The sequence below is a fragment of the Serinus canaria genome, chromosome 2, assembly GCF_022539315.1.
Source record: "Serinus canaria isolate serCan28SL12 chromosome 2, serCan2020, whole genome shotgun sequence".
Taxonomy (NCBI): Eukaryota; Metazoa; Chordata; class Aves; order Passeriformes; family Fringillidae; genus Serinus; species Serinus canaria.
This window is the reverse complement of record NC_066315.1, coordinates 88,726,127-88,750,653: the sequence shown is the minus strand read 5'-3', so window position 1 is coordinate 88,750,653 and position 24,527 is coordinate 88,726,127.

The window sequence follows — 24,527 nt, the reverse complement described above, 5'->3', positions numbered from 1 at the left end:
CTAAAGTGATTATAAAAACAATATCCCATGTAGGCTTTTCTGAAAGAAATAGCTGCCCTCCATAGAAGACATTTCTTTTTCCTACAGATTATTGGTAAATTATGTCCTTGGGCAGCAATCCTGACATTTATGCGCATGCATAACGCCAAGCACATGGCTAGTTTCATAAACCACAATGGAACTATCTTCATTCCTAAAGTTAAACATATGTATAAGTATTTGCAGAATTGAGATACAAAGTCCTAAATCGAAAATTTATCTGCCAGCAATAATTATGCTGATGAAGCAGAAAATTGGAGGCATGAGTGGGTGTTTCCCCACTACACCTTCAGCATCTCCACAGATATTAGAACTTGATCTCACCTTCCCATGGTGACAACGAGGCCTTAGATAAATCACAGGAAAATTTGGGTTTCCACTGCCACTCAGGACACTCCTAGTTACATGCCTACCTATAGCAGCTAGTAACAGAGCACACTTTCCACCTGCCATTGCATATTGCAGCTGCCCAGGTCACCTGGTCATGTGGGTGATGTCAGGCAAATAATGTAGCTCAAGGTGATCCCAGAAAGCTTGTGACATGTATGACAAGGCCAGGTGGGATCTTCAGGCAGCCTAAAATCAGTCTGCTCTTCAAACGAAACAAATACCTACAGTAAAGCTACTAGTATCTCTCTTACAGAAGAAAATACTGGTACTGCTAAAGTGCGCTTCTAAAGAACAAATATTCAATGCAACACCATAATTCTAGGAACAAAGCTATCAAACTGATAGCTTTAATCAATTATCAAAGCACAATCAGGCACCCAGATTAATACTGAGTGAACAGCCATCACATAAATACAGATGTGAAATCCTTTCTAACATTAATATAAGTCAAGTTCAAATCCTCCCCTTAACTTCTGACACTCAAAATACATGGGTGCATACATCTTAGGAAAGCCGACCACTTAACCGCTTAGAATCTATTCTTAGCAAATGAAGAACAGCTTCTCTGGAAAGTTTCCCATGTAGATTCTCTATAACTATTGTAAACCCTCTCAAAGCACTCATTTCTCATTACAAATTTCCTGCTAGTTAAAAATAATAACATTGTTAGTCATCTAGATCACCACATCTAGTGACTGAAAAAAGTCACTGGCTATTCCAATCAGCTGGCGTTTTTGTAATTTTCATCGCTAATGGTCTGCTCTGTATTTGGGAATGCTTCTGCTGCCTGGAAACCTAGTCACAAGGTGTCCTTTAGCTTAGCTTGATACATTGCTGCCAGAGAGCCCAACTCAAAGACATATCTAGCTCAAGAAATTACTCTGTGTATAGTAATCAATCTGAGGCTCTAAAAATCTTCTTTCGCTTACCATGTATATATTGCATAAACAAAAAAAAAAACTCACTTTTGAATAATCTTGCAATTATGCTTAGCAGGAGAAATGGAGTAGTTTCCTTTCTTCTACAACTTTCCTTGCTTTTCTCTATTTCTAATGCTATTTACCCCTCTCTCATAAGGGGTTGTCCTCAGCTAGTCCATCTGCTTGTTGTTTGTCCTTGAGCTGTTTGTTGGGTGTGTATTTCTTACCTGCAATTTCTTGCATCTTCTTCCCTTTGCTGGTCCCATTGTTCACATATGTAAAGTCCTTATACATTGTGCCTGGCTATGCCATCAGAGTTTTCTAAAATATTTGTATCCTGTTGTTATTTAAAATACTTTAGTATGCTTAGACTTAACGAACCATTTTTAATTACTAATTCATAGGTATAATTTCTAATTGCACAGATCTCTGCTTTGGCTTCAGAGCTCATCTTATAAGAGAGACTGAAACAACTTGGCAGAGAACCTGAATAAAATAAGGTGGTGTAGGGTCTATTGGTGATGGTCATGAGATTCTGGAAGTGTCTTTTAGCAAAGGAAATTTAGTGGGGGAAAAAGGCATGTAATTTTTAGATGGATCTGATCACTTTGTCCTATTTTTAAAAGGAGCAATATTTTTTGATTTCTGTAGTGGCAGACAAGCAGGTATGGCAACTCAATGCAAGTTCTATAATCTTGTGTTCTCCTTCCATATGCTGATTGATGATTAAGTCACCCAAGGGAGGAGAGAATTAATAGTCCATGCAAATAGGAACTACTGCAGTGACCTGCCATTATGCACATCCAGCACAGAATACGGTTCTTCTAGATCCCTTTGTGACTAAACCATTCACAACCTGCTCCTGCTTTTGTGAGGAGTCAATGAGCATTTAATGAGTAACTTCAGGCTCTGTAGCCTCAAACAGGAGCTGCACTCTTCTTCTCAGGATTTGGGCCTGGATTTTCATTTCTATCCTATCAGCCCTAGAACTGAGACACTGTGTGACGATTTCAGAAGTATTATCTATTTGGTTAAAATAGGATGACAGTTCAATATTTCTGAAAAGGGGAATCTTGAACAATCCAATAGGAAAATAGAATTCATCCTCTATCTTTCACTTCTCAATATTGCAGTAGGAAACTGGAAAACACGGTACCCACTTTATACCTTACCAGCAGCTACTCAGTCAAAGCAGAATTCATAGCAGATAGAGACAAATCATCTGATGGCAGAGTTTAAAAGAAACCTGTTACTATGACAACAGATAGGGTCAGATAACAAAATGAACAGACACTTTTGATCTTCAAAAAATTCTTTTTCCTTTGCTCTCTCCTCTGTTATCTGGACCACTCCATCAAACACCTAGCAGATAACAGAGTTGAAAACTCAATCGACCTTCAAGGAAGACCAGACAAGTTGGAAAGTCTATGGAAAGGTTACTATTACAGTGGAAATGCTTATGATGATATTTTCTCTGTGTATGTGTATGTGCATGTGTATTTTACGAAAGTAGCAGAATACTGTTCAAAAGGCTCTACAAAAGCCTCTAACATTGCACCGTTGAGAATTTTTTTTATTTAATGCCATTCAAAAAAAGAAAACAGAACAAAATGTGATTTGAAATTATCTGCTATATAGTCATGTTGTGCAGTTAACTTATTGTGAATGTAAAGAAATATTTAAACACTCACGTTTTTGAGAAGAATTTATTGTGTATGCTGTACCACCTAATGTTACTTTTCTCATGCTAGAGAAGCTAGAAAAATGCATCTGAAGCCCTAAAAATATTAGCATGTCATATTTTATTATTATTTTGCAGTATTTCAAAGATTTATTTATTGATAAAAAAGCTGTGTGTTACACACTGATGAGTTGGGAAGAGAAACAAAGCACCATACCACCACACTTCTACAGCTGAAATGACAAATCAGAAAAGAGATTTAAAAAAAAAAAAAGTTGACTAAAGTACACTAATTAAAGGAAAAATACTTCCTCACCACCTGAGGCTACAGAGGAAGTAATCTTTCAGTGCAAAACTTAAAAAGTGTGTAGGATATAGCGCTTCCTATGTTTTGTAGTCCTACTGTCCTAAAGGGATGTCTCTGCTCAGGAACTAGGTTATGTAGATTAACCTATTTTGGGCCACGGTTTCTACTCCAAGTTTATTTTTCAGTCCTGTCCCATACAGTAGTGCCACTGAATGGTTCAGAGAGAAGGTGACAGTTCCAGAAATTGTGTTGATTTAGCATGAAAGATCCTCAATATTCCATGTTGTGGGTCAGGAATCTCTCCTGATCCTCTGGTCCATATTCATCCTTGGTGCACATGTAGTATATTACATTTACTATGTGCACAAGAGGAAATGTTTGTTCTGCACAAAAACAAAAGTTGCGTGAAAATTTCACAGCCCTGATTTCTCTGAGTTTCACACAAAACCAACTAATTCAACTACCAGTTAAATTTCCAGTCATAGAAAAAAAAAAAGACTTGGTGTTATGCTGCTACAGAAATTGCACTGCTGCTTTCAATGTTGTCAGCAGTGAAAAACAAACAACCACCACCTTCACTTTAATGAAACTGAACATTTGTTCTTTGCGCTTTTATCAAGAAAGATAAAATCTCTAATTGACTAAATTCTACATTTAAAAAATAGGAATTTCACTTGATAAGGCAAGACAATTTTTTTTCATTTTAGCTGATTCTATACTAGCACGCAAAAAAAAAGGCTCTGGTTCCTGGATGAATAAGTCCTTAAAATTCCACAGAATAATTTCACACTTCATAAATTGCACAATCTTTTATTTCATGACTAAACTTTTGACATAAGTATTTTCAAAATATCTTTCTAATGTTTTTCTACAGCTACGGGAAAAGAAAACAAAAGTTCATGTCATCAGTACACACAGTTGTGTTGACTTCGTTTTTCAGCCAAACATGTATTTAAAATTTGGGACCTAAAAAGTTTCAGCTGTTTCTAATTCACTGTGTAATTGTGTCTTGAGCATACCAATAAGTGTGGGAGTTTGTTTGGCTTTCAGTTTTAGCACCTTTAGTTGTCGAAATGAATGTCTGTATTTTTATTTAGCTTAACTGACTGCAAATATCACACACATACAGCTTATGGCCACAATTGTAATAGATAAAAAGAACAAAAAGTGCTGTGCAATAAAAGTTATACTGTAATACCCAATTTCTGTAAAATAATCCACTACAGAAAACCCTTGCATGAAAATAGTAGAACAAAGAAAGACATACACATGGCCCATGAATGATTACATGGCCTTACTATTAGCTGATCTTTGAACTCTTCAAACCTGAAGGGACTCTTCTGTTCTCAGTGAAATGGTGTCCAAAGCAAAAAGAAAATCATTTGCATTCCTTCCAGAAGTATAATCCATAGTTTGAAGTAACGGAGAGGAAGAAAACAGCCTTAGGAAATTTTGCAAAGATAGTACTATCTTGCTAATATCTATTTACCCCATAAAAGTATTGCCCTGTTGTCATATTGCAGATTTAAAAAGTCAGGTTGAGGCAGCTTTGAATTTTTGGATGGCAACACATTGCACATGTCTCTCTCCTCACCAATAACGTGTGATGACTTGCTATAGGAGTCATAGCTTTAACATAGTAGATATTTAAAACATGGTTCTTGTCTTATTTTTTGTAAATTTTTAATTCCAGTTTTCAAAACTTTCCTTGTAATTCCTTACAATTTCCTTGACACCTTGTAACTAAGACTGTAAAGCATTTCTTTTTTTCTAGAAGTGAAAACCCAGTATTTATACAAGTTATGTTCAGATAAGGGTTCAGCAGAAGCATTACACATTGTCAACAATGGAGAAAAAGAAATGTTTATCAAAGTCAAGTCTGACTCCTGTATCAAGACTTTCATAAGACTCCTCATGCAGGCCTTGCAAAATTAATGGGCTTTATATTTAACTGCTGGAATATTTTACCTGGTATCTCCTGTAAACCAGACACCATTAGAAAACAAAGAAGCCAAAGCAGCCAGAATATGATGCAGTGTCAGCAAAAATGGAAATTCTTATTTATTTATTTATTTCCTTAGCAGCCACATAATACAGTTGCGTGGTTCTAAACTGTTTCCTGCGCTGGCCTGCTTCCTCATGTAAACAGGAACTTACATTCAGGAAACCTGCAGCCTCTTCTATGGGCAGATTCAGCAGCCAGACTGTACCCTCTAAGGTGATTTTCTGAGACATAACCTTTCTGTTGGGTTCTACAGTGTTGGCAATGGAAAAATACTCAGAAACATGGTGGACCACAAAGTCTCACCAGGGAAACTGCTGCATGGGAGAGACATGGAGCCAGCAGGCATTTCCAGGAAATACAGTTTGATGAACTGATTTGGAGGTCAGTAATTGTCCTTTATCTAATTAAAATGCATATAAAATGGGTTGTACCAGTACCTCAAAATTATAAGATGCATACCTGTAAAAAAACCCTAAAACCATCAAAAACCAGCAGACAACAATTCAAGTGTCCATATACATTCCAAATTATTCTTAAACATCAATGAGCTGGCACTGTACAGCAAGTGGGGATACTAATAAATGAATATTTATAGAAGGACCCAGGGCACGGGCTTGGGAGCCCATCTCTCATCTGCTCATATAGCAGACAGCAGGGTGGCAACAGCTGCTAGAAACTCTTCCTGCCTTCAGCCTAGCAGGTCCTCTCTTCAAGTCACTCAGCCCTTCTCTTGAGGGGACAGCAAGATCACCAATTTGTGATAATTACTAGAAAATGGACTTGGACATGGAAGGCCTTTTGCTCAGGTCACTTGAAGAGTTGCCAGTCACTTCCAGCAATTATTCACCTGGTCTTGAGATGAACCAGAACCAAAACAATCTGCCCTAGATAATTTTCAAAGGACATGTGCTGTATCTAAGGAAGAAAAAAGTATTATTAAAGAAAAAAAAGTATATATGTTCCGTATTATGTACTTTAATGTATCTGTGTCTCAAGCTTTTTATCTCTATTCTTATGGGAAAAGCAATTCTGATTTCACACAACAAATGTTTCTGAATAGTGAGTGTACTTGTAATGCTCGCCACTTTTTCCTTTAACATTCTTCCTTTTAAGAAAACCCTTAGGAGAAACAATTTTTAGATAATTCCACAAAGTTCTGATTGCAAAAAGCTGTAAAGGGCCAATGTTCAGCATCTATTCCGCTTGTCTTTTTAACAAAATAAAAATGTGCAGGTGAGCATTGTACTGTATGTCAATAACTGGAAAAAAAAGTAATTATAGCAAGCTAAATAATTGCCTAACAGTACTTGTACTAGTGACCATAAACTTCTACTATGTTAATTTTTCTCTGCACTTTTAATTACAGATCAATAATAGTTTGCAGTTGACATTTAAAAATGCTGAACTGCATGTAGGAACACTGACTGAATAAAAAAATACAATGTGGTACTGAATTTGCCAAATCAATAAACTTTGCCATTTAACAAACAGTAGCATGTAAACAGTCACCAAAATTAGCAAGTGTAAAAGACTATGCTTCAAGTGCTTAATTATTTTTTAATAATACTAAGCTTCAGTTCATTGACAAATTCCACTGCTGTGTAAGCCACCCCTTGCATTGTTTATTTGCATCTCTTTCCATTTTTATCTCAGCTCAAGGACAGCTAAAAAGCACCCACACTTCCTCTTTAGAAAATAAAGTTCTTAAAGATCAAAAGGTGAATAACATAATTACACAAGTTTTGGCTTACCTTTCCTTACTTAGACAAATTATCTTTTTTTCCTTTTAAAATGCCTTATTGTAACAGCTACATTTCATAAATAGGATCATGGCCCTAAACAGTAGTTACATATGAAGATATCAATACAACATCAATGATTCTGTTTAAACAAAAGGTTAAAATCAATAAAATGCCATTTAATTTCCTAAAACAGTTCCTATATGCTAAGAGAAGCATAAAGAAATAATTTTTTTCAACATTCTGATCTCTTCAGACTGCTTTTTTCTTAATTTGCTTTTTTCTTTTCTTTTTATTTCACTTTTATTATCCTTCTCTGAGATTTTTTTTCACTGCAGCAGTAGGCTGAATTTTCAGTAAGCATTGTTTCTACCTGATTCCCATAGACACAAAAATATTTCTAACCATGTTGAATGTGTTTTTAAGTCAGGAGTATGGAAGGATACATAAGTGAGACTGAAACTAGTAAGTCAGTGATTCTGTATTACTAATTTGTACTTATTAAGTTTGAGTGCTCTTTCACTGTTTCAATTTTCTGGCCTGTTCTAAGATTTTTGAGTTGAACGTGGGTAGCTAAAGCTAAGGTTGCAATTAGGATCACCAGTTCATTAATTTCTCCAATATTACATAAAACATGTGACTCCTCCATATCAGTTCCAACTTAAATGATCATTGTACTGACAGATGCTACAACAGAAATGTTCTTTTTTACTACTGTATAAGATATGGCAGACATTCTGACACCAAAGTTATAAAATGGAAAATCCTGCACATGCAAAATGCTACATTGTCTAGGAAATAAAAAAAAAGTGTTGAATCAGGACACCAAAAGAATAAGCTTCCACAAGTGTCTTGTTTGTCCTGCATCCAGATTTGGAGGAAGTAAAAGGTGCCAGGAGCAGGTGATTGGGACTTTCTGTCATCTTCCTGTACTCCAGCTCATCACCTAGAATCTTTATGGAGAAGATCAAGTATCTGTACTTTTCGTATCAGGCTGGTATATCCTAGAGTGTAAACTGGTAAAAAATACCAGTTCAAGGAGAAAAAAAATGGGTTTTCCATTGGTAAAACATTTCAGCAGATTATTACCTACAAACTCTAGCTGGTTTGCTTCCTAGAACTCTCAATCAGAGCTGAAAAGCACCAATAAATTTTCTCGTTAAGACAGCTGTTGCATATTTTTAAATTTAGGCCTCAATTTTCCAACTGTTATTGACCTTAAAGAGCACTTAGTCTTGTAAGTGGTTCAGGCTAAGACCCCTTTAAATCAATAGATTTACTATTTCCTAGCTGGGTTGACATAGTGTCTACATAGTTCCTAGAGCTGACTTAGCAAAATGTGCTTGGAGGTTTTACACAAAAGTGACTCTTACAAAACACACTGAGTGAACAGACTTTGTCTCTAGGTAACTTTCCTCATGTGATACCAACCTTCTGCAGTGACACCACAGAGATATCTCTGACCCCAGCAGCACCATCCAGCCTGAGGGAGGAAAGGAGAGAGAAATGTGCTTGTAAAGGTGGAACTTAGGGGTGTTCTTCAGATCTGCTTTCAGGACTTTGTACTGCTGTCATGCAGTACACTGCAGGTGGCCACAGCATTGAGGAAGTGTGGGTGGCCTGGTCTGCACAGCTGTAGATAGTGTTCCTAGGCATGCCTGTCCCAAGGTAAGCCTGTCCCTATGTCTGCTGAAGGACTCCCAAGCACAAATACAGGCTGGGTGGAGAATGGATTGAGAGAAGCCCTAGGGAAAAGAACTTGGGAGTGTAGGTCGACAAGAAACTCGTCAGTATGTCTCAGCACTGTACACCTGCATCCCAGAAAACCAAGTGCATCCTGGGCTGCATCAAAAGAAATGTAGACAGAAGGGTGAAGGAGTGATTCTGCCCCTCTACTCTGCCCTTGTGAAACCACACCTGCAGTACTGCATCCAGCTCTGGGGCACCCAACATGAGTAAGACATGAACCTGTTGTAAGGAGCCGAGAGGAGGCCAGTAAATTGATCACAATGCCTGAGAGAAACACCTTTCCTGGGAAGACAGACTGAGAGCACAGGGGGCTGTTCAGCCTTAAAAGACTGGGCAGACCATAGAGAATCTTCCAGTACCTAAAGGGGGCCTACAGGAAGGGACTTTACACAAGGGCATGCAGTAGAGGGATAAGTTGGAATGGCTTAGAAGCTGAAGGATCGTACATTTAAATAAATTTAGAAAAAATTCTTTACTGTGAGACTAATGAGATACTGGAACAAGTGGCCAAGAGAAGCCATAGGTGTCCCATCCCTGTAAGTTTTCAAGACTAGGTTGGATGGAACTCTAGCAATGTCGAGAGGAAGTTGCTCTTGCCCATGGCAGGGAGTTGGAACTAGATCTTCTTTAAGATCCCTTCCAACCAAACCATTCAATGATTCTATGATTCAATGTGTTAGGGTTGCCCAGAGGATACCAAGAGAGGTTCATTGTTAAACACAGCTAGAAAATTAAAAGGAAAAAAAAGCAAAACAAAACCAAACTAGCAGACAGAGAAGTCTCTCAGTCCATTTCACCGTGGGCTCAAAAAACCTTGTGCTGGCAGAGAAACACAGCATGAGAACAGAAACTCTAGTCAAGAACAGGAAGAAGGAAATTCAGCCTAAGTTGCCATTGTAACTAAAGTTATGAACTATGTGCTTAGAGTAACTCAGAGAGGGAATTCAAGTACCATCAAGGCGTGCTGCAACAGGAAAGTGGTTAGATCTTTTTATTATGACCCGGTCCCCTTATTCCAATTTGTTTTTTCTGCTCACAATACTGTGACACTTGTGGTGCTCCACTGTGCTCTGTGCTCTTGGACTGATACCATATGCTATTTGACTACTACTGCAAATATTAAACTTCTGGTCACAGATGTCAAAAACTGGGAATTATTGTATCTCAGCTGAGATCATTGACACTGCTAGCATTCAAAACTTCAGCCATTCAGAAAAAGTAATAGATGTTTTGCATGGCTTCCTCAAATACTGATCAGCAGAAGTAATACTTTGTTGCCAAAAACTAGAATTTCTGCCCACATAAATTTCTTTCAGATGAGGAAGGTCTGGGAAAAATATTTTGAGCAATTTTGAGAAGTACTGAGAAAGTACAAAAAACTTGCTGTATGTTTTGCCACACTTGCCTGTGATTTCCAGCTTAAATTTGCCTGCCAGCAACATAGTCAATATTAAATGATAACCACTGAGTTCACTGAAAGCTTCTGGTTTGCTCTGATATAGGCATCAATATGAATACATAACTCTGAATGCATAACAAGGCCTGACTGACCATGACAGTATCCAACATGCATTGCCAAATTTCATCCATGTCACTCATAAATTATGAGTGACCCTAATTTCAGACATTAGTCTGCTTTGCTAGTGCCTCCTTAGTTCTCCTTTTCCAATTCATCTTCACATGATAAAGTAAACTAGACAATACAGTTATTAAATGCAGTTACTAAGAACATTCCAACATCACATGAAAATTTTCTGTTCTCCAGTGAGTACTTTTCAGCTGTTATCAACAGTGAAGTATACTAGAGAAAAGAAGGCCAGATTATTCCACACACAAAAAAGGTCAGATCAACCTATACTATCAACCAGTACTATACTATCAAGCTCAAATACTATCTAGTCAGTTTTTAAAATATCAATGAAAACTGTTAAAACATAAATTCTTAAATTTAAAACAGTAATTAAGACAAATAGCAGCTGAATATGAAATATTTCAAGCGTACCAGAATTTTTTTCATTGTCCTAGTGCTCCTCCTAGTTTATCACTGCTGGCTTATAAAGGGAATATGGGCATTGTTTAGACATCAACATATTTAACTGGATTTTTTTTTTTAATTGGTAGGAGTTATGTATGCCAGATCTATTCTTGTGACATGGATACAAGGCAACACAGACACAAAAGCAACAAAAGAGAAAATTCTATAGTAAACTGAATTTCATTATGATGATTTCTAGCATTTTTATCTTAGAGTTCTGAAAAAATTTAATATTGGTATGTCTAAGGTCTTGTCCAAAACATCTACCCTGTTTATCTAACTGCCTGAACTAGTACATCAACGAGCTGATATACTTCTATTTCATCAAGCATGCTTATGGGAATGACAGATCTGAAAGTTACTTAAACTACAAGTAAATCAGGTTAGACAGAAAAGTTATGCAACATAATGGCAACCAAAAAGTAACTTCTGCAAAGGTCATTTAAAACACATACCAGTTTTCTTTGATCATGACAACAGAACCAAGGACAAAGGGAAAATTTGAATCAACTGTTTGATATTTTTTTATTTCACTCTTTATAAGCATTTGAACAATTGCCTGACAGCTTGCTGTTAACAAACAATGCATAGTATGTTTTAGCAAAGATAGACAATAGATTACTGTCTATTTAGCATTGCTTGTATGACTGGATAGAGGTGCTGTGCAAAATGTCTAACTATCATAATGCTGCTTACACAAGTCAAACCCTCAGATCTGAAAGGCTTCACAAAGTTACAAAGGCACATGGGAGAGAAAGTAAGATACCCACCTATGTCTGGTTCTTGGGAAGATTTAACTCAAGCCTTCCTTCACTGACTCTCTGCACAGTGCACCAAGAAAGTATTTGTTATATTCATCCCCAACAGAGTGCCCTTTAATTTAGCTGTATCTCTCTGGGGCAAAACTGAAGACAGTTTTCATTCATCACCAACAGGATTTTCAGATTCCATCAGTGTCCCATGCTGGGATGTCACATGCAAATCCAGGGAACTTGGAGCAAGTGGCAGCAAGGGGCAGCAAAGCAGAGACTAATGTCCCAGGAAAAACTCCCATTTATGGTATCAATACATCTTAGAAGGAAAATGTAGTGGGCTGACTCTGTCTGGATGCCAGACACTGACCAAAGTCACTCCATCACTCAGCACTATACCTGAACAGGGGAGAGGAAATGTAACATAGGGTTCATGAACTGAAATAAGGTTTGGGAGACATCACTCACCAAATACCATTGCAGGGAAAACAGACTTGAGTTTGGGATATTAATTGAACTTATTACCAAAAGATCAGGGATATGAGAAATTAAATCAGGGTAATGAGAAATTAAAGAAATCTTAAAAACACCTTCCCCCCACCCTTCCCTCTTTCCCAAGCTCTATCTCTTCTCTCACCACAGTGCAGGGAATCGGGGTTATGGTGAGTTCCTCAATATTGTTTCTGCTGATGCTCAGGGAGGGGAGTCCTTCCCCTGATCCTGTGTGGGGTCCCTGTCACAGAAGACAGTCCTCCATGAACTTTTCCAAAATGAGTCCATCCCATGGACAACATTCTCCATGAACTGCTGCAATCTTCCACAAGGTAAAGTCCTTCAGGTACATTGAACAAACCAGTGGTAGAACACCAGTTGTTCTATTCACCCAGAAGTCAAGAGAAGTGCCACGTGTGCTATCATTACTCAGTGCCTGTGGTCCCAAAGATTTCCCCAAGTCCGATGAGTCCAGGGGCACTCCAGGCCCCCATAACCTAGTGTACTGCACATTTTTGACAGTCCACACTGCAATTTAGCTCAAGATAGAAGTCTCATCTTTCCCCAGGGTAAGATTCATTTAAACACTTGGAAGAGCTTCCCAGAGCCATGGGAAGTAGGAATCCTGGCTGCACACTCTGCTGTTATTCCTGGGGCCAATGGGACAGTCAGTGTCTCAGAGTCCTGTGATCCATTTATTATTCTAACTAATGCTACATTTTGTTTCCTGTATTTTCTTCCTTGAAGTTGAAGTGAGGTGATTTCAGTGTCCTTTGTCCCTGTGAGCATTATATTCTCTAGAACTATCAAACAATCAACATCAGATTTCTAAACATCTTTCAGGACATTATCCTGAAACAGATAAGCAGCTGTGATCATGAGTTTGCCAGAAAAGATAGCAGATAATGCAGACTCATCAGCTGTATCTGAGCAGTCATGGTACAGAATGTTCATGCTAGGTGTTCCAGGTCCCAACATGCTGGAAAAATGGATTGGGCTTGTGGTGAAACTGCTGCAACGAATGTCCAAATACATTGTTCAAAGCACATCATTGTCCAAATACAGCAAAGTAATAAGAAATTTCTGGCCTAAATATAAGATTAAAAAATTATTGGTTTTCATCTCTTTCATGTGGAAGAACTCCTACTCAAAGATTGGCAACACATTCTGCAACAAAATTTCCTTACAAACTGTCCTAATGATAGGCATGCAATTCTTCACTTTTTTGCTAGAATGCCAGCTAGAAAACAATGTATTCTTGTTCTTCAAATTTGTTGGGTTTATACATAATCATCTAGGATCCTGTACACCCCTCCAGACCTGCAGACCTCATCATCCTTTGTACCAAATCAAAAAATCAAACCTGAATCTCAGCCAAAAAGAGAGGAAGGGGATTTAAAGATCAGAGTATGCCATTATAGCAGTAACTTTTGGCTTTCCTGATTAGCAGAAGCCTGAGATTTCTGCTAAAGGTTTCCTGCATGAATTCCACATATTGTAATCAGAACATGTCTTTTATTCAGTCACCAACCTTTTAAAACTTCAAGTAATGCAGAAGCCATCACTAGAATCAACAAATTGTGTTGATATAACAGTTCTCACCGTTAAAAATACATTCTTTATCTGAATTTTTTTATCTTTAAACTCCAACTGAAAGACCATCATACTTTCTCAAGTTAGATGAAGGACCCTTTCATCTGAAATATTTTCAGCTACACATAAAATACAGAAGCATTATCACACTACTTTTTGTCAGATAAATAAAACAGACTGACTTCTCTGGTCTGTCCCTTAATGCAATTATCTAGATTAGGAATTATTACTATTTCATCCTTCTGAATCCTTTGAGGTGAAAGTAGATCAGTTTTGTCATTAGTGGATATTTTATCAGGTCTGCTATAACACATATATTGTTTTGTTTACCTAAAAGCAGTATGAACGAGGACTCTTCAGAACATAACTGTGACAAAATTTGTAATGTTTGTCTTAATCTATGTTTGCAACTTGTAAAACACAAGATTAATTAATATAGAATATGACCAGTCTTGTCTTAATAAACTCACTTATACATTCAACTGAATGATCAGTACTTTCTCACTTTTTGAATATCTTTCCAAAAGATTTTGGCTAATTTTATCAAACATTCAACTATACTTATAAATATTTAAGTGACAGTATTTAAGTTAAATATTTCAGTTAAGTTTACAGTTACTAACTTTTAGATTCCTGGAATCAGAGCTATTTATTTTAAGGGCTTTGTGTGTGTGTCACTCCTTGAACCAACTTGTTTGGTGTATAGAGCTTCAAAACAATACTAAGTGTGTTTTTTAAGACAGATCTCTTGGAAAAAAAAAATTGCTATTTAGTTTCATAAACTCCAGAGCTGCTAAATTCTTAAACCTGAGAAGTTAAAAAAATTTTTTGAACCAATACTATGAAAGTTGTGCATGTTTCAATTACTGTAAGTCCTGTGGCAGAGCTCTGAAAGATGTTTACAAAGTTTATTAAGATGTCATCATATTTTTTAACTCTGAAGCGCAAATGTCCATTAGCAAAACATAGCTAACTAAAAATATACAACAACAGGAAATATTTCTTTTGGAATGCAGGTGCCTGTGATTTTCTGTAAAAAAAACCCCACATTGTTAGATGCAGGTCAAATCAAAGTAAAATAGCTTCAGCCAGAAATTAATTTACTCTAATTATCTTGGCACTTACTTCAGATGTTGCAGATAAACTAAAACGAGCTACAGATGTAAAAACAGGAGAAAAGACAGAGATAGTCACTGTAGCAGAGGGTGAAAGCATGAATTATAACAGCAAATTTCCAAATCCTGGAAAAAATGGCCTATCAACAAAAGAAAAAAAAAATTCTGTACACCTACATCCCTGCTGATCTCTGAGCTGGGGCTGTCAAATGAAACTCCTCTTCTCAGCAACATAGGAATAGCTTTAAACCCCAGGATACATCGGTTGCCTAACTTCTTTTCACAGCCCAGACTCTGTATCCAGTATATACCTGTGTCTGGGAGGCCCTTGCTGAGCCTGGCTAGGCATCATGGAAAGTGGAAAAAGCTTAGAACATTCTAAGGACCAACTATCTTTTTGTATGTTGAAGCTGTTAGGCTTCAACCAGGGCATTTTTAGCTTTACTGTGATTAATTATTTACTCATTCCTCTCTAAAGGTTTGTCGTGTTATGGGGTGAGCCAATTTATTGGTAAAGCTTTGCATCCTGTGTTTCAAAGAGAGGACATACACTGCTTATCTAGTCCTGCAATGGCATACTTAAACTTTCAGACTATTTCAGATTGCTGAATGCTCTTCAGATACAGATGTTCACTCAGTCCCATTCCAACACAACTGAACATGCTGGAAATAGCAAAGGAGGCAGTTCTCATATACAAGGCAGAAATCCCAACTAAAACAATAGGACAAGCAAGTGTAAGACTATTCTAAATATCTAAAATGGAATTTCATATTTTTTTGAGAGAGTGTAGCCTGTGTATCTGACAAGATTAAAAAGTGAATATTTAAAAGGAATGCTTCAATAAAGAATATTAATTTATTCACATATAGTATAGTTATCGATTATATTTTTATATTAAACAGCTGTCATTTAATTTTTTCTTCCATCTGAAAACAATATTGTTTTACTGTCCCGCTTTCATAATATAGGTATGCTGTGTAAATGGAAAGCTGTTCTATTTCTATTAAAGATTAAAAGTATTCAATGATCAGAGGTGTTGTAGGAATATAATTCAATTTAAGACCAGTAATTTGTGTAAATAAATGTCTAATATGAAAGAATCACCACAAGTGAAAATCAAGAATGTTCAATTTTTCATGATACTTATCAAAAGAACAAAAGAGTTCATGCTCATTAAAAAAAGTTCTAAAAATAGCAAGGTTCAGTTCCTCCTTTGGGTTCATATGAATTTTTTATTTTCCATTTGAAAATTAGGATTGTGCCACATACATGCTTTTTTTTTGCATGCATGAATTGAATTTAAACTTTTCTGTTAAATTATTAAACATGGTTTTAGTATGCTCTAAGGTGAGCAAATTAAGAAATCTGGGATTGTAGGAGCTGTGAAAAGTGCTTGTATCAAGGGAACTGGTGTTAAAATTGCTGGGTGTTATGAAGGAATAGGTACTTAATATTTCCTTGCAACAAGAAATGTGTGCCTGATTTTAACCCTAGGTTCTTTTGGCTTTTGATTAGTTCAGTGACTGATTAATGCTGGTAGATTACTGTAGGCAATGGTTTTTTTTTTTTCCCAAAATTAAGTTTAATTGAAACTGAGGGTGTTGCACAGTAAACAGGAAATGCTCTAATGTTAAGCTCTATATTATTTATGTATCTAAATATCAGTCTGTCCTTAAAGTTTGGAAATATTTTTTCTCAAATGCTAAAGGAACAGAGAGGATTACTTGTGATCTCTTGAAACTGAACATGTGCAGTTTATACAAACCCATTCTAGATTTCTATTTCAACAAATTAGAGGTAAGCATGTGATAAATTACTAACTTCCCAACAGAGTGAAAACACAGTAAACAAATGACTGTAAACTCTCTTTAAGAGCAATAATGTCAAGTTAAGGGCTGGAGTTCAGAATTTTGGGTTGGGTTTGTTATTTTGTTAGTTTTTATCCCAGAGAAGCACAATAGTTTAACATGGATTTAAATGTAATCATTCTGGAAGGGATAAATTCGGAAGTCTTTCAGAACATGACAAAGACTCTTCCTGTACAATTTGTTATCTAACTACTCCAGACTATGCCTTCCCCAATGTACCAATGGCGTGACTTGAATGTGCAGTGGGAGACATTCAAGTCTCAGGCTGACATGACAACATCCTCTTGACAGAAGTTTTGGTCAGTTTTGTCTACAGAGAAGTAAAGGCTTCTGGTAAAATGTTGGTCTCTAGTGTCCAAACAAGTCTCATGCTTAACAGAGTCAGCTTGTATAAATAAATATTTGTGATTATAAAGATTGTTATTTTCTATATAATGATCTTTTTTCATAGGCTTCTGTGTAAGAAGACAACTCAGAAAATATCTTCTTTATGAATTTTAGCATTAGCTGAGTTTTTATCTATGGGGATAAAATTAAGCTTGATTAAGATTTTATGTGATTATATGTGATATGGCAAATATAGATAGATAGCTGATCTCTAAGCTGAATATCAGTTCCCCATTATGAGATTCTGGTGGAGTTTTAGACAATTCAAATTTTACATCTGCATTTGAGCTCTTTTCTTTAGACTGCTGTTACCATCAATAGAGAGAAGTGCTCCTTAAAGGAAGTCCAGCTGTCCTATTTTAAATGCTTGTCTTAATGACTCTGGAGATGCCTGTCTTCTTCCACTGACCACAGAGAGCACACAGTGTGACTGCATCAGGACTGGACATCATGCCCATGAATGAATAAATTGTAGCAGAGGTATCCATCTTCAGTGATGAGAGTGAACTTCTGTAATACTGAGTTTCCAGCCCATTAGCAGCCTTTTTGTTCTTTGGCCATTGGGCCACAGAATGTTGTTAACTCATCTCCAATTCCTTATTAAGTAGAAGTATTTTCCCTTTCTGAGGATTTGGTCAGCTGTCCATAGCAGTTTTGTGCAGGATTATGAGAAGTTCTGGTTAAATCATCTGCCACCTCTCTCATATATAAGAGGCTGCAGTGTGTGCATCTTTCTCCCATCAAACTTGGAGGACTATACTTTCACCTTCTGAAGTCCATGTGAAGTCAGTACTTGTAGTTCAGTCCATATCAAACAAAAGGAAGCAAAATGTCAAAGGTTCTCAACTCTAAATATGAGGTGGGGTAGCTGCAATCGCTTTACAGTAGATTACTTAATTCTTTTCTAGAAAGAACTTTAATTTATGCCAAAAATTGTGGCCTCTGTTCCTACCTCTTGAACTTAGCTCCAAAAGCAAGCAAAACAAGGAGTAATTTGAAGCCTGACTAGTCATTTGTAAGTTGCTGTATTTAGGCCAGACTTTAGGCCCTCTAGGCTGAGCCACTAAAAACTCTTTTAACTCATGGTATCTACTGTGACCATGTGAGTTAGTAGTAGCTCTCAACCAAGTCAAAATATACAAAAATAAAAAAGAATATTATTTCAGCCATTGTATTTTAGAAAAAACTTTGCCTAATCTTTCTACTTGACTTAATAAGTTGTTTAGTACTGACAATACTTACAGAAATAATTACCTTTATTTGTCTAACATTAAGTTCATATAAATGATAACATCAATAATAAATTTACTTAGAGAAAATAAAATAGGCAGAGTAATTATAAAACTCTGCTCAATGAAAACTGAACTCCTTTGCCTTTAGCATTGATAATATAGCTTCATATAATGATTATAGTTTTTAAGGGAAAATAGCTGACGTGTTTGACTCACTATCTTTGTTATTTAAATGATCATATATTATATAATTACCTTCAATGTAACCATCTTATCTTATGGAAGATCTGCGGGAAGGGAAAATAACTTCAACCTAATGACTTTTCTGGCACAATCAGTCCTTCATTCTCTATCCTTTTATGTGAATGAGAACTGATAGAAATTTGAAAAGGGGAGCCTTGAAATGCATAAGAAGCACTGCCACAAATCACCTGAATGCCAGAGAGTAAGTAGGCCTTTCCAGTCATCTGATACCCAGATCCTATTCCCAGAAACATATCTATATCTGTGCTAAACATCTAACTCATCTTGCCAATCTCTACTCAGGCTTTTTCAGAGGATGAGCTTGTTGTTGGGTTTTTTTTTTCTTTTGCTTTCTTTGGGTGCATCTTCAAACTTATTCCCTCCTCCCACAGCTTTGCACTTCTGTCCCAGCTCTCTTTGTAGGTGCAATTTCATAGGAAAATGTTATCATATCACAAGACTCTCTTTGCCCTCCAGCTCAACTACTAACTGAAACTTATTATGCTAACAAATTTCACTACAAAGTCACTGGTGCTCTGAACCCAGTGATCAGTGAGCAGAGGGAAGGGGGAATCTTCGTGAGAAGGAGAAGATAGCATGGGAGCAAGAGAAGAATCCTGAAAGCTGGAAGCCCTCCAAGTCTCATCTCTCTAGATGATTGCTTACTTGATAGCAAGACGTGGGCTCCTGCAAATAAGTTAAGCCATGTCATACACAGCTGAGACTAAAGGATGGGTGATAGTTGCTCATTCTGTCAGCCAGGCAATTTGGTGGCAGACAGGAGTACTGGCATTTGTATTGTATGGTACTTTGTGTGACAACAGTACGTTTTATTTTTGAAGAGTTCCCACCTTTAGCTTGTTTAAAATGAAGAATTTACTGCAGTTCTACCAAAGCTGCTCTAGGAGAGCCAGTGGCTCCTCTGGGCAACCAGAAAAATGATCATTCTGCCCATCACATCTGCTGTACCTAAGAAAAGAAACAGAAGCTGGGGAGCACTGCCAGAGACCGAGGAGCAAGCCAGCATATATCCCAGCAGCTTTCCCCATTCCTTATGAAACAGAGCTGCCCTCAGCCCCAGGCTCCAGTCAGTTTTTGATTTGCAAATCCTTCTCTTGGTACCCCAAGTATTCACCCATTTACTCCCCCTAAGATTGGAAAGATTTGTATAGGCTATGCCTTCTCTCAGGTATTCCTGAGAGAAGATATGTTGCCTTATCACCTGATGTTTATGATTTTGTGTAAATGAGCTGGAAATATGGAAATTATCAATTAGCTAATGCCAAATACAGAATTACAAAAAGCTCAACAAATAATTCATCTGCTCCTGGCCACAGATTTGGCAAGACTGTAAATTATTGCACTCTGGGGCTATATAGGCATAAGGAAGCGTACTGTTGTGAAATCTGAGTCATTCTTCAGCACAGAGAAATGAATGTGCATCTACTTTGGGAAAATACAGATGACTGAGAATAAATGATGGATTGATTAAAAAGCATATGTTTCTTATGAAATTTGAAATACAGTGTCACAAGTAAGTTATACTACAGTCAGTGACTAATTGAAGCCCCTTCAGCAAATAAATATCTGTGTCATGTGTGAACCAGAAGAGACCTAGATTCCTCTGGCTTCAAATCTTGAAATTGAGTTGGCATCAAACTGTATCATGGTGTGGTGATTAGCCACACTGCGACTAAGCTTGCAGCAATGTTTCTGTTTGAAGACAGATTCTCAAATCCCTCCAAAAGCCACACGCAGTGATGTCACCTTGAACACTGACGGGGTGGGTTTTTCTTGGGTCTTTCACATTTGAAGTCTAGGGTTAGAAGTCCCACATTCTGGATGCACCCAAGGAATAGAAGATTGTTTAAGTAAAAACAGCAGGGGAGGATGAAAGGGGCTGACTGAGAAGAGGAGTCCACATGTCAGCAATAGGGAGTCTGAACTAGAAATGTTCAAGAGCCCTCTCCAACATGATGCACCCCATTCTGCAGGTTTACAAAAGGACACCTCATAACCTCTTCCTACAATTCCTTGGAAAAATCCCTTGGCAGGATATAAAAAATGAAATATGACAATCTTTACAGCAGTCTTTTTCACTTTGAGGCCCTACTTTGTGCCAAACTTTGAAGGGAGGTGTTGCCTTCTCCATGGAGCAATCAGTATTAAAGCTGTAAGTAAAGGACTGAGATGAATTTTCAGATTTGTTTTTCAATGCAGCAGTGCTTTAAACAGCTAGTAAAAAATCTGATTGAGAATTGCAACTATTGTGTTCAGGATGTTGTAATAGGATTCCTTTTTTCAAAACTTTTTGTAAGTACAGCCTGACAGCAGTAGGACTGTGTGGCAGACCCTCAAAGGAGAGGTGATTGCTGTGTTTTGTGGCATGAGAACCACAGGAATGCAAAAAATGACAACTCAGAGTCTTTCATGTTTGTGCCATTATGGATTCTGTGAAGTTAATGTTAACTGTTCAGAGTGTCTAACATTAGTTAAAGCTTCCTTTAAATGGCACTTTAATGTACTCTACTGTTTTACATGTCTGTTGAATTTTAGCAAATTGTTCAGTTGCCCCAATATTATAAGTTTAAGGAAATCTAGCTGTCAATTCCTATTAAACTGGCCTTAGTTTTATATTGTTAATTCAGTTGTCTTTCACACTCTAGCTGCTAAATCTAAAGAACTCTTTACAAAGGCAGATTTATGATGGATGCCATCTGGCCTGATAGAAGGAAACAGATATTGATTTTTAATATTTTCTCCAAACTTGTTTACTCTAGGATAATACAGCAGCTGTGTGGCGGCTTGTCTCAGAGTGGAAAGGATTATTACCAGTGCCTTTTGATGAGATAAATTACCTAGAATGACTTGAATGGCTAAAGGGTATACTTTGATGTTATGTCGCTTCATTTACCCTTATGACTAAATGATTATTGATTTTATATTTTTAAGCTCTTGAAACGTGAAAATAAGTTGGTAGAGAAGCCTAGCTGTGTTAGTTTTATTAATTTATTTCTGCAGGGCATAATTCACTTTGGACCAGGTTGTGAAGGTTTTGGGTTCATGACCGACTCCAGATACAGTTGCAAAGAAATGGCTTATTTATATAGTCATTGCAAGTAGTTCCAAAATCAATACAGTCTGGGATTGGATGATTAAACTTAGTCCCTTTGTGGGATTCATTCCTGTAGCTACCTCTGAAATGATCTTGACTGAAGCAGATTCATGTGATCCAGTCTACAAATAGCAAGTTTGTTCAAGTTGAAATACTATTTTTTGCTCATCATTTTTTTTTTATCTACTCTGTTCACTCAGTGACATTTTAACAACCAGAAAAAACCAGTTGATTGACTACTTCAATGAAATCACTAATCTGCATTCAAAGAGTTGCCTCCAAAGACTACTTAGATTTTCCATGGATAGATTTAACTACTGCTTTGATCAGTTAGTCCCAGTATGCAGTGGATTTAGGTCTCTGTACTTATGTAGGCAGCAGGAATCCAAGGTGTACACTAAACCTTTAAATAGTCTTCACAGTTCAAAACAGCTATTTGCCTTTTGTGTACAGCAGACACATACATATTTCTGTGAACTATTGCCTTTTCTATCATCATTTAACATGTTGGTGCTATTTAACGTTTGCCTGAAATGTGACTCTCTTGTCAATCTGTTGAAGTATTTTGTAGACACTGGAACAAGTGCAAAAATGTGCTCCAAAATAATTCTCTCTCTCTCTCCATTTTCCCACAATGACTATTTATATATGCACTTTGCTTGGTGATTCTTTATACTTTAAACAGCAGTACTTTTAAGCTTAATTTCTTCTGGAAAGTTTCAGCAACAAATACACTGTCCTGTCTTATTTTGTCTCAAAAACTGGGATTCAAAATCTTGGCATTTCATTTATATAGACCACTAGTAAATTATAAATGTTGCTAACACTATTTCAGCTGTCTAGAAGGAACTGAAGGCAATAATATATAACATATATAACAAAAGCTGCAGCTCTAAAAAAGTTTATTACTTGGAAGAGATAGCAGTACATGAACCTGCACAGGACTGTCTAAACTGAAGAACAATATTTCACAATTTAACAGTACATATCTATCCATCTCCTGCACAGGCTATTAACCATGTGCTTGTCTCTTGTTCTAAGAGATGTAACTAAATGTGAAGTTGTGTGGGTTTTTTGTTTTTTTCTCAGTGCATGTTTCACCTAAAATTGTGTTTCTAAAGCACAAGGATCTTTCTCAATGTTACATTTATGTAGAGAACATTACTTTATATATGTCCATGTGTGTGTGTATATTGTCATTCAAGAATATTATTCCCCCAAAGGATCTTTCATTGTAATAAGCACTAGCAGCATATTTTGCAGAGTTAAAAAAGGTGTAAAACACTTTTCCATACTTTAGCCACATGATATGTATAATTAATGTATAGTAAATTATATTGCCCAGTTTAAGGCTTGTTTAAATGCATAGAATTTGAAGTCTAATGCAGGAATAAAATAACTTTTGGATCAGTGTAATGTAATATGTTGATCCATTTTACAGGGTAGTGGTGATTATTTAATTAATCACCTTTTGACAATTATTCACACTGGTCCAAATCAAGGTCTCCATTAAAACCAAAGAATAGCTTCATTACAAATGACCCATAAAAGTGTCAAGTGCTGGCAGTGAAGACAAGTAATTTCCTTTCCCTTTAAAACCATTAGATCGAATGATGGGGGTGGGGAAGGTGATGAAGTGCGCAATAGTGTGATTACAAAGAAAAGCTTAAACAGTAAATTTGACAGCCATGTTAGAGCAGATAGAAGATAAGGGTTATAAACTGTTGGTTCTATACTTCCAAAATATTTTAATTTTATAAGAAGGCATGAATGAGTGGGTTATATTTTTGAGAAACTTTTTAAATTGTCTTTTGGTGTTTATTTATAAATTGAGATCTGAAAATTGTTTGACCCAAAGCTTTGGAGATACAAAATAAACATTATCTTGCCTTCTGAATATTGCTTAAAATAGCAGTTAATTGAGGCAAAATTGCTTTACAGCTCAATGAGTGTTTTCAAAGCCTGCTTATCTACAAAATCTTTTCTATATCTCATTGGTGAAGATAGCAGCAGGACCTTTATGTCAATGTAATTATATTGGGCACTCTCTTTTGCATCTGGAAAGTACCAAGAACTACTGATTGATTTTGTGTAGAGATAAAACTGCTCTCATCTGTGATTAAAGGTGGATTCTGCACCTTTTGCTGAAAGTCCTTGTGTTCTTACTATTCCAAAATATGCAAAACCCTTTTGATTTTCTACTTCTGACAAAAACTTGTCTATTTCTCTAATGACCACTGCAGTTTCCATACAAAAGGATTAATTTTTGAGCCTTTCAAATCCAGATATCATATTGCAGTTTAACACTAAATCCTGCCAAATAGACATATACTGAAATTATATCGGAATGTAGCTTCAGAAAGTAAAACTAGAATATTAGACTGTCAGTTTCAGAGGGGCTGAGCTAAAGAAAGCATTATTCACAAACTGTGTTCTGATTTTGAGCACACATTTAATAATGGTTGTACACTTGGTTGTACTTTTGGTTGAACTTTATCTTGTGGAATAGAGTCTTGCTAAGGAATTCCATACACTGACCTTACGTCTTATGACCTGCCTTCAAACTGTGAGAGTTAACAGGTGGTGGTTCTTAGCTCAGTTATCATGGCAAAAAAAAAAGTGAGAATAATGCTTTCACCTGAAAGTTCTGGGTAATCTTGCTAGCATAGATTCCACTTACTACAGGAGGTGAATATATATTTACTAGTTTTTCAAAAGAGTAGCAAATATTGACCAGTTCCAGAGATGTATTTGTTAAGTCTACTTGTCATTCTTTCTTTGATCTTCATTTGTTTCAAAGTCTTGCACCTAAGGTTGGACTAGTTACTGTAAAAAAAAAAAAATCCCAAAAGTTCAAGTGCTGC